Below are 12,284 nucleotides of genomic sequence, written 5' to 3' on the forward strand. Positions count from 1 at the left end.
GGTATCGTATCCGAGGTTATCGAGGGTGCAAAGAACGATTTTTGAAATCCAAGATGGCCGCCGCACAAAATTATGATTTCAACAATATGGGTATCGTATCCGAGGTTCTCGAGGGTACGGAGAACGAATTTGGGATCATTTTTGAAATCGAGGATGGCCGCCGCACAAAATTATGATTTCAACAATATGGGTATCGTATCCGAGGTTCTCGAGGGTGCAGAGAACGATTTTGGGATCATTTTGGAAATCCAAGATGGCCAACGCGCAAAAATATGATTTCCACAATATGGGTATTCTATCCGAGGTTCTCGAGGGTGCAGAGAACGATTTTGGGATCATTTTTGACATCCAAGATGGCTGCCGCGCAAAATTATGATTTCAACAATATGGATACCGAATCCGAGGTTCTCGAGGGCGCAGAGAACTAATTTGGGATCATTTTTGAAGTGAAACTTCTTTGCCCGCATGAGGGTAAAATTTTTACGGATGAAACGGAATAAAGTGTCACGAAAATAAAGGACGTTTTTATCGAAGAAGAGGGGAGGGAGATTGCGTCTGATTGAGATAGAGTGAGAAAATTCGAATGTAGCATGAAGCAGACGGTACCGCTATGAAGTAAAACAACTTCACTACTAGCGTTGTATCATGCAGGTTTAGCGCGCGGCCGCGAGTATGTACAACATCTTCCCTGCTAGATTTGTATCGTGCAGGTTTAATGAGTAATAATAATTAGTAAAACATCTAATAATTACTAATATTGACAAAAATCAATTGGTTTAGAGAACAGTTTCGGATAATTATTAATATAAACGAGATTTAAAAATTGGTTTTCACAAATAAGCTTCACTTCTGACATGTGTACTTTGTACGCACGCAATTTTTTGTGTTGTCTGGTGCTTTGGACGTAGCTTCCCCCTTGAGGACACCTCCCCTAAAAGTGGAGTTGAAAAAAATACTGGAGACATACCTTGTGGGGTATCGTTGAATAGGTCTTTGAAAGTTAGATTCAGGTTCAATACATGACATTTCCTTTGGTCTTTTGAAAATAATGCGGCATTAAGGAAGATATACGTTACATTTATGTAATATATAGGTATCATTAGATAGGCCTTTCAAAATCAAATTTTGAGATTTTTAATTAGATTGGTAACGGAATGTATTTTGTAAATATTGTGGGTGAAAAGTCGAAACGTTAATATTTCTATATTTTTAGGGAATGAAGAATTAATTTAGCATGTGGGATATTGTTAGACAGGGCTTTTATAATATAATTTAAGTTTATGAATGAATTCTAATTTTGGCGATGTAAATGACACCCATGAAGAAAATTTTGTATATTTCATAGGCGCCATCATGGATTTCGATTTTGACCCGATATTCGTTATTGTTGACCCCGAAAACCATGAAGAGAAGCTGGTGAATTTCATAGGCGTTATCTTGGATTTCGAATTTGACCCGATATTCTTTATTGTTGACCCCGAAAACCATGAAAATGACACCCATGAAGATAAGTTGGTAATTTTCATAGTCGCCATCTTGTGTCAACCGACACAGTGTCTACCCACGACGGCGGCCATAGATAATACACTATATACTAGAGATAGATGTGCATCTCATGTTTTTATTTTGTAAAATCAGTGTACCCTGGGCAAGAGATGGCGCTGCGTTATTTTTACGCTCTTAGCGTACCGTCGCTAGATGGCGCTAATTATGTTAATAGTTTTTACTATTGTTGTAGACCGTATTGAATGCATATTGATGTTTGTTTTGTGAGGGTGGAAATTATTATTTGTTTATTAAGTTCAGCAGTCACCTTATAATAAGGAAATCTATCCAAGTCTCTACATGCTTCGTGGTCTTCTCTCGCCGCGCCCACATGGGCGCGGTGGGGGAATGCTGATCAGGACTTTCCGTCCCCTGCAGCAAGGATCACTCGCCGCCCGTTGAAACGGGCGGGTCATTGGGGGTGAGAGTCGTTGCTCTCTGCGGTCGTCTTCTTTAATTTATGGTATGGTTGGGGGAGCGCCCCCCCCTTTGTGGTCATCTTTTTGGAGCTGAGGGAGCGCCTGTTCCCTCAGCTGAGATCCGGTGATTGTTGCCGGTTTGCGCGGGCCTTGACGATCAGCCCCGAAGAAGAGGGAGGGCGATCAGCCGAGCCGCGCGCAAACACGTCACTCTACATCCTCGTCCCGCACGAGATCACGCGGGTAGCGGCGGCTGTCAGGTGGCCGCGCGTGCCAGGGGGCCAGATCTCGCAGATGATGGAGATCGGACGAGTCGGCACGCGCGAACATGTTGACGGCGAGACGACGAGTGAAGTCGTCCAAGCCCTCGACTCTTAGGTCCCTCTGGATTGTTTGGTTCCTCACGTACCATGGTGCGCCCGTGATGCGGCGGAGGATCTTGTTCTGCACGGTTTGCAACCTTTTCCGGTTAGTTAGATTCACGAGCGCGTACCATGCAGGCGCGGCGTACGTGAGTCGGCTGCGTAGGTGGGTCTTGTACACCAAGACCTTCACCCTCAGAGGGAGGCTTGAGGAGAGCACTGGACGAAGTAAGGCCATCGCGACGTTTGTCGACGCGATGGTCTTCGTGACGTGCTCGTTCATGTTGAGCCGGCGGTCGATGGTGACCCCGAGGTACTTTACCGTCGGGGACCACGAAATGTCCTGTCCGTTTAGCTGCAACCTATGCTGGCCAGTGTGCACACTCCCAGTCGCGAGCGCCTGGGTTTTGCCAACGTTCACCGATAGCCGCCACTTCTTGAGCCATTCTGGCAGGGTGTCCAGCTGGCGCTGCATCTTCACGGCGGCGTGCGTTAGGTTGAGTGACGATGTAATATACGCCGCGTCATCTGCATATAGCGCAAGTCTCTACATTAAACGATTACATCACTATAGTCAAGTCTTTAATAAGTAAGTTAAGTGAGTTTTTTGCTGTCACTAGCTCCATCTATCATGTATGCTAAATTATCGCCATCGTGGTGAAGTTGCAGCGTACGTAATACAATAGGTGGCAGCACTTTCAATGCAAATTTTTTTCATGTGCCAATGTAGGGAAGTTGCACCCCCCTGACGGCGGCCGAGCACGGACTGACGTTGTTTCGATAGATCTCTCTGTGCAATGCGTACGGAGGGACAAAATAAAATAACCCTTAATACCACACTTTAAAGCTCATGCTTATCAGAAAAATATATGAATTTTAGACGATTCAGTTTTATTTTTTTCTGAGATTATTTATAACATATTCATTAATTTATTTCCCGTGTTTTTGAAGATATTATATCTGCTATCCTTACGTAATTTTTAAGAGACAAAATTATGTAAGTAGTAGCAGAAAACTGATCCTGAATGAAGCCCCATTTCGTCAATTTTGTGCGAAGAGGTAACAGATAATCGTTTTTACGACATAAAATATCAAAATTTTAAAGCAAATATTTCCCGCTAATTGGAGATAAAGAAGTAATCTATGTGGCAATTTTTAGTTTTGTTAGATTTAGTTTCATTTCATCACAAACTCTACCGAAAAATATCTTATTTTTGTCGGATTCGTAAACGCGTCCTTAAACTTGATAGTAAAGATATGCAAAACCCAAAAATTCTGAGCGGTACTTGAGATATACGATGTTAAGTATCATTTGCCCAGTAATTTCACTAGCTACGGCGCCCCTCAGACCGAAACACAGTAATGTTTACACATTACTGTCACGGCAGAAATAGGTGCCGTATTTTGGTTAGAAATTTAATTAGTCCCAGCAGTGAGGGACACCACTTTAAAAGTATTTATTTTATTAATTCACAAATTGGTTAGCTCTTTTTTCTTTTCCAATTTGTTTTATATTAGTAGTAGCTGGAGCCCGCGACTTCGTCCGTGTGGAATTCACACTCTTAGTAAAGAAAATGAACAAATCAGTCACAACTTCCATAATTATTATGATGCGCTGTAAAATATTGTATGAGAAATTGATAGTTTTTCCTGCTGGAGCTAATGTAAATAAATTATCAGCATCAGTGACGGCGGAACAGGTAACGTCTTAAATAAATAAATTCTGAGAATTGGTTTATAGTATGAAATATGAATTGTTACTTTTATAAAGAAGTATTTAGTTCTTATCAAAGCAATAACTAACTAATAATACCTACTATTACGACACTTCCAAAATATTAGATGATTTATATTTAATTATCCTTTCGATTACCATTTTTCCCCTCCTGCAAACTAGAATAAAAAAAACGTTTCCAACTTACGCCTTTTTAACACCTGGCGAACAATTAGGAGCGTTATAAGTTTAATGTGTGTATGTATCTGAGTGTGCCTGTCTGTATCATCGTAGCTCCCAAACTGATAAACCGATTATGGTTAGTTTGAAAGATGAATGATCCAGAATGTTTTAGCTTTGATTCATGAAAATCGGTTCAGCCATTCAAATATCATTACATAACTCTTTTCTTGCTGAGGAGAGGATTTATCCAATATAGGTCTGATCGACACAAAATTTAGCACCGTGTTAAGGTCAACTGAGGGAAATGCGTCACATTTTTCGTTTGTTGATTTTGATGGCCTACTAAAATTATAAAGTTATTTTTAAAAATCTCATCAAAACTGTATTTTCTAACGAATTATATTCAAGATTAATTAGGTAATCTCCTTCAAGGGTGTCGCAAAAAAAGTTATTGAGGGTTTTTTAAAAATGTAGATTTTTAAACGCATTTACCCCATTTTGGGTAAATGTATATAATAATAATAATAACTTTTATTTCTCACCAACAACCAAAATTACAATATAGCGAAAACTTAGAAATACAGGGGATACTTAAGTTTTGGATCTCTGGTGCCTGTGGTAGGTAATAAAATACCTGTATTACTGGTCACCAGGATTCCACTTTTACACAGTGACTAAAAAGCTTGAAATTCCAAAGGATAGAGGTAAATGTGTGTGTGTGTGTGAAATAGAGAGAGAGAGGGTGTATGTGCAAACATGCGTACGATAGGGTGTTCTCGGTTTATAGGTGTGCTAACTATCCAAGACCTCCAGAAGTCTCTCTGTGTGACAGTAATCTTGCAAAAGGAGCCATTCGTGTGCAGTTGACTGACATTTGTACATATTTAGACCATACAAAATCTTATAAGAAATCAATCAGAAACCACACATTTTTATTGGTTGTAAGCACTCACCTCTCGCTGCACCTCTTGCATTAAAATAAGTAATTTATAATACGAGGGCACTGAAAATTTCGGGAATTAAGGAAGTGACACAACATTACTTTTTAAAAATGTATTTATTGATTTTAGACACAGTTTTCCATACGATGGGACCAATCATTGAAGCAACTATTCCATACGGAAGTTGGGGTCTCCAAAATGGCCGTTTTGTAGGCGTCTACAGCTTCTTCAGATGATGAGAATCTCTGACCACGCAATTTATTCTTTATTTTAGGGAAAGTATAGAAATCATTAGGGCTTAGGTCGGGGCTGTACGGCGGATGGTCTAATAATTCTATGTTTTCTTGATCTAAAAACTGTTTTGTTCTGTGCGCGGTGTGAGAACTCACATTGTCGTGAGGTAGGATGATGCGGCGGTTTCAGTTCTCTTTACGGAGTTCAGAAACGACCTGTGGGAAACAAATGCTAGCATATCATTCTGCATTAACCGTTCTTTGTCAAGAGGAATAGTCGCAACATGGCCGGTTTTGGAGACCAACGTGGCCACCATTTTATGCAACACTCAGTGAACGATCAATTTTTGTTGGCTTTAACTCATTTTCCAACACCGAAACTCGTGACTGGTTTTTTTGTTTCGGGTTCGTACGCGTATATCCAGGATTCGTCACCTGATACGATGTTGTATACAGCATTTGAGGATCCTGCGTGGAATATTTCGAGAGTTCGGTTAAAACTTAGTATCCCGTAGCACGAATTATGAGTTAAAAATAATGTAGTTGATAGAGCTTTAGTACACGATTATAATGATACCACTCTTATAACAAGGTAATGCCCCGTTTTCAAGAAAATAATGAAAAAAATTCTAACCTAACTAAATATTCATACATTCTAAGGTTAGTCGAGGGCGGGAATCCCTGATTAGTTGATGGCTGATAGATAGTTTAATCTGTCACAGACTATCTTTTACATTTCATTTCACTGTTTTTCATACAATTTATGGCTGTATGGGCTTAAACCCTTTGCCTGTCCTAATATTTTACGAAGAAACCAAAATATTTTTTTTGGATTTCTTGGCGGGAACTCCAAACGTGGTGGTCGATTTAATTAGTTTTACTGTTATTCGTTAAAATATATTGTGTTAATATTACCAAAACTTATTGTAGTCAGTGTAAATAATTGTACATTTTGTTAATTATTAAAATGAATGAACCGGAGGACCCAGGTGGAACGCCGAAACGAACCAAAATTGTTCGAAAAAGAGGTGCGAAGGAATGTGGACCTGAAGAAGGCGGCGGTGAGGATGACTTTACTCCGTTTTTTAAGCCAGGTTATCTGAGACTTTATCCTGAACACTGTACAAATACAGACTTCAAGGTTTTTGTTGAAAGCCAGGACCAACAAGTTAAACTTGGAAATAAAAGCCCAGTTTACTTAAATCATATTTTTACTTCAGAGGTGAAAGGTGTGGTAGCTTTACATAGAGTCAATGCCAACAAAATTGCGGTTGTTTTCAAACAATACAACACTGCAAATAATTTCATAACAAATACTGACTTTTTAACAAAGCACAACTTGAAGGCGCATATTCCTGCAGCGCAGATAGAAAAAACTGGAATTATCCGATATGTGCCTACCAACATTTCGAACAAAGATTTATATACGAAACTGTCTTCGATCTATGAAATTATTTCAGTGAGAAGATTCATGAAAAAAGTCGGTCAAAGTACTGTAGGTCTTGAGACTGTCAGTATAACTTTCTTATCAAATGTTCTGCCCGACAACATCCAATATGACCTATTTTCGTTCCGGGTGTTTGAATATGTCCCGCCGTTGCAGCAATGCTTCCGGTGCTTCAAGTTCAACCATCCTGCGAAAATTTGCAATGGTAAACAGCGTTGATCAATATGTGCTGGGGAGCATAATTTCAGAGACTGCGATAAAAAAGAGAACTTGTGTTGTGTCAATTGTAGTGGCCCTCACCTGGACATTTCCAAATCTTGCCCAATTAAAATGAAGAAAATACTTGAAAAAAAGGGTAACATTACTTATGCCTCTGTGGCTAATACAATTAAGTCATCTGATTTTCCGTCTTTACCTGCACATTCGAGCAACATTGTTAAAACTCTACCATCAAGCCAAAATGTATATAAATTAAATAAAAATGTAAATAAAACAGTACCTGAACCTAACTTAACTTAAGGCTCAAATTGCAAACAATAAGAATATTCTGATGGCAATGGTCCAAACTTTAGTTGAATTGGGTAATAAAACAGATAATGAACCTGTGACTACTCTTTGGCACTTAAAGAAAATTCCTAAATCTTGGAAAACACAGTGTGTAATCCCTCTACTTAAGCTTGACAAGCCACCTGAAGATCCTAACTCATATTGTCCCATATCATTGTCATCTTGTGTTGGGAAGCTTAATGAAAACATGATAAAGATGCGTCTTGAGTATTACGTAGAGGTGAACAACATCATTCCACATGTTCAATATGGCTTCCGGAGAGGCCGAAGTTGTGCTGACAGCTTCATCTCTCTCTTGTCAGATCTGAAATATGCCAAAAAAAATAATAAGTCCAGTGTTAGTGTTTTTCTGGATGTTCAAGGTGTGTTTGATAATGTAGACCCTGGCATTTTGGTTCAAGTTCTTTCTGACATTGGTATACCAGGCATACTTTGCCATTGGTTATTTAATTTTTTAACAGATAGAATTTTGTATGTAAGGCATAATAATATTCTCCATGGTCCAAGAAGGGTCTCCAAAGGTACAATGCAGGGGGCTACATTATCTCCATTGCTGTACAATGTATATACAAGTCAAATTCTTAATTTTGTAAATATAGAAGGTGTAAATATTTTACAATTTGCAGATGATCTTGTACTATATTGTACAGACCATAATGTTGATAGAGCTGTAAATAGTATAAATAATGCTTTAGATCAATTGTACATATATTATAATGACAGGTTGGCTCTACAGATTAACCCCAACAAAAGCAAGGCTATGATTTTTAGTAAAGACTTTCCCTCTAATGGCATACTCTACAATAATCATTCAATTTCAGTTGTACCTAATCATAAATTCCTGGGTGTTGTCATTGATAACAAACTTTGTTTTGATTTACACATCAATCACATTATAACTAATTCTCTTAAGGGCTTAAATATTATAAGATGTTTAGCTGGTGTGACTTGGGGTGCAGACCCCAAAGTTTTAAGTATGCTATATAAATCTATAGTCAGAAGCCACTTCGACTACAGTTGTTTAGCCTATTCAAATAGTAGTTGTGTAAAAAAACTAGACATAATTCAAAACAAAGCTCTGCGAATTATTTCTGGGGCTATGTGTTCAACTCCTATATGAGCTATGGAAGTTGAAACCAAAATAATGCCACTGTGTCTTAGAAGACTTCTGCTAATAGAAAGATATTTACTAAAGCTGTTATCTGGTAATGATAATGTTCTCAAAAAAATAGTACCTTTTCCTGTACAATGCTTGGCTCAGCAGACTTCGGGAGGTGATCTTTTACAAGGTTATTTCCCAGTTCTACCTCTCATTGTACTGCAAATGAATGAAGATTTTAAAAATGTAATTAAACAATCAAAGTGTACATGCTACTCACACCCATATTGCTCTATTATATTTGAGACCAATATTGTTACTAAAAAAATTTTTAATAATTGTGAATTATTAAGTTTTCTTTCCAACAATAACTACTATACTTTGTATACAGATGGTAGCAAAAGTGAGCTCTTTGTGCGCAGTGCTGTTTATGATCCCCAATCCAAGTTTGGTCAAAGTTTTCTTCTGGACCCTAAGTGCAGTGTTTTCACTGCAGAGGTATATGCGGCCCTCGAGGCCCTGAAGTGGATTGCACATATAAATAGTTTTAATAATTTTTTAATTTTAACAGACAGTTTAAGTATGGTCCAAAGTTTAACCAATCTCAGATTTGACTTTAAAAAAAACTATATATTGTATAATATAAAAAAATTGTTATTTAGTTATGCACAAAAGGGTATAAAGGTCTCTTTCATGTGGATTCCATCACATAGGGGCATAACAGGAAATGAGACAGTAGATAAGATTGCACGTGATGGAACCAACATGTTGGATGTTAGCTCCATAGTAAAAGTACCTTTGACCGACTGCTATCAATCTATTGACAACCAGGTCAATAGTTTATGGGTCGAATTTTGGAAACAAGACCAAGAACAGAAGGGTAAATGGTATGGAAATATTCAAGCAAACTTACCTGTGGCACCATGGTATAACAAATTGAAAATGGCCAATTGGGACTTTATTACGACTATAAACAGACTGCGTTTTGGTCACTCCACCGTCCCGGCCCACCTGGCTCGGTTGGGCATAGTGGAGAGTAGCTACTGCACCTTCTGCAATAATTTTGTTGGTGATATCGAACATTTCATATTTAAATGTGAGTGCTTTTCGTTTGACAGATTGATTCTTGTCAGTGAAATTAGTGAAATAGTGCAAAATCAATTGACAGTGCAAGATCCCTCCCGCCGCCTGAGTGATATGTTGAAAAATAGATCCTATTACGTGCGTCTATATAAATTCATCAAAAATACAGTTGGGAAATTATAATATACCTAATAAAAATACCCAAGACTTGGCCTAAAGGTCTAGATACCATGCCATAAACTCCAAAAAAAAAAAAAAGAAACCAAAATAATTTCATGACGGTTTTTAGCCTCCCGCCGCGATGTCAGTAGTGTTTACCTGTTTTAGGTTAGAATTTTTTTTTCGTTATTTTCTTGAAAACGATGCATTACCTTGTAATAAGAGTGGTATCATTATAATCGTGGACTAAAGCTCTATCAAATACTATATTTTTTACATCCAAATTCGTGCTACGGGATACTAAGTCCAACCCCAACTTTTTTACACCTAATTGTTCAAGCAAGATTATTTGTATTTGACTCATGCCGATGTCTAAAGTTGCCTGAATTTCGCGGTATGTCACATGTCGATCTTCCTCAGTCAGCTTACGCACAGCATCACCGTTTTCTTTGGTGACTGCAGTTTTTGGACGACCTTGACGGGGATCATCACTGAGCTTGACACGTCCACGTTGCAATCCAGCAAACCAGCGATAAATTGTGGTTTTGGATGGGGCTTCATCACCAAATGCAGAAATCATCCGGTCAACACACTGTTTTTGTGTTAAATCACTTCGAAAGTCATAATAAATCATCGCTCTAGAATTTTCTCGAGTCTCAACGACTAAACAAGTTTGACAAGACCTTGTGACAAGATCTTTTTTTTTAAATAAATAAATGGTATTCGACTTTTAAAACCAAGGAGTTTTTAATTAAAAAAATTTTAATATGGCAGCAACAGTTGAAATATTCCATTCCCGATACTTTTAGCAGACTATGTGATTTGTCAAATTTCCGGCGTACAACGCCATCTCTTTCGCATCTCTTCGCCTATTGTAAGTGACAAATATAGTGCAAACGGCGACCTCTACATAGATGAAGTTTTTGCGAAATGCAAATGTTTTATTAAATAAAAATTAGTTTTTGAGAAATACAATGACGTAGAGCGTCATCGGAGAAATGGAAAAAAGCAGCATTTACCCCATTCACGCATGTCCCTCAGTTGACCTTACTTCAATAATATTGCAAGATAATGATAACCTTGACCTGATGCTGAGGCATCACCTGGAAGCCGCAGATTAACCAAATTACAGCAGAGGTGTGGTATTGGAATGACCTCATGTCAATCCTATGGTATAGATAATAATTAGAATCTGATGATCGGAAAAATAGCTTAGTTGGCTGACTTACAAGGGAGTAAGCCACATAGAACTGGCCGGCGAGAAAAGGGTGATGCTGAGGACCGAGTTCAAAACCCGTAACACACAGCTTCTGCCCTTTGGCTTTGTTCAAGGTGAACGTACCTACACTAATCTGAGCTGAACTCTTTGAAGTCAAGGAGGCCTTGCACACATATATACACCAGAAGAATTGACTATCTAAAATTAGAATCCCTCATTTTTAAAACTATGAAGAAATAGTAATCGCGCGATGAGCTGTCGTACGCAACTGATAGAATGAGAGTTGGAGCCGCATCGGGTGGGTCGACCTCATAAACCACGCTGAATCTGTTGACATCATCCGAATTCGCCTAGGATTTCTGGGGTACAAATACACAAACTGAGAGAGAAACAAAAATCTGGATTTTTTTCTATTTCTCTTAGTTAGTACATGCCTCTGACTAGGGTTGTGGGTTTTTTGCTTTGTAAATTTGGTTTAATGTTAATAACTTACTTTTAAACGAAAGGAAAACAAAATGTGTAAGGCTTACACTTCCAAATATAAAGCACCAACCAACACCAATAAAAATTAATAATGAAAAACTTGATGTAGTAGAAACGACAACATTCCTAGGCATTACATTAGACCTTAAGCTACAATGGGGTGCTCACATCAAAAAATTGTGTAATCGACTTAGCTCTGCAGTATTTGCGATAAAAAAATTAGGCAGCTGACAGATGTTGAAACGGCTAGACTTGTATATTTCAGCTAGTTTCATAGTGTCATGTCTTACGGAATTATATTGTGGGGTAGGGCTGCAGATATTGAAAACATATTTGTGCTGCAGAAAAGAGCAATTCGAGCAGTCTATAAAATGCGTTCAAGGGATTCATTGAGAGAAAAGTTTAGTGAAATAAATATTATGACAGTACACTGCCAGTACATATACGAGAACCTCCTATACGCCTATAAAAATATTAGCCAATTTAAAAAGAATAGTGATGTACACAGTGTCAATACTCGAAACAAACATAAACTCGCAATTCCATCTACTAGGCTCCGTAAAATTGCTAAATCTTTTGAAGTGGATTGTGTTGTATTTTACAATAAACTCCCAAATGAAATTAAAATGTTACCTATTAAAAAATTTAAATGTATCGTAAAAAATAAATTAACATCTAAGGCCTATTATAGCGTGAAAGATTATTTGAATGATAAAGATTGAAATGAAACTTATAAAGTTTTACAGTGAATAAAGATTTTTTGACTTTGACTTTGACTTAAAGAAATTCGACTTCTAGAGTTTAAATATTAGTAAGTATACATTAAATAA

The 12,284-nt window shown here is 37.9% G+C and overlaps 1 long non-coding RNA gene across 3 annotated transcripts; it reads right to left on the reverse strand.

Annotated features, from left to right (window-relative positions):
- Positions 1-6,590: 6,590 nt before the first annotated feature.
- Positions 6,591-10,441, reverse strand: LOC126970209 (uncharacterized). 3 transcript variants are annotated; one of them, XR_007730550.1, is made up of 5 exons: positions 9,965-10,441; positions 9,424-9,562; positions 8,647-8,729; positions 7,534-7,715; positions 6,591-7,031 (listed from the first exon to the last, which is right to left on the reverse strand). It is a non-coding gene; the product is annotated as an uncharacterized LOC126970209 (long non-coding RNA). The 3 variants fall into 3 exon arrangements; XR_007730549.1 differs by having other exon boundaries at positions 6,591-7,715; XR_007730551.1 differs by having other exon boundaries at positions 6,591-7,715; positions 9,912-10,441.
- Between the last annotated feature and the right edge of the window lie 1,843 nt (positions 10,442-12,284).

Source organism: Leptidea sinapis, chromosome 20 (genome assembly GCF_905404315.1).
Source record: "Leptidea sinapis chromosome 20, ilLepSina1.1, whole genome shotgun sequence".
Taxonomy (NCBI): domain Eukaryota; kingdom Metazoa; phylum Arthropoda; class Insecta; order Lepidoptera; family Pieridae; genus Leptidea; species Leptidea sinapis.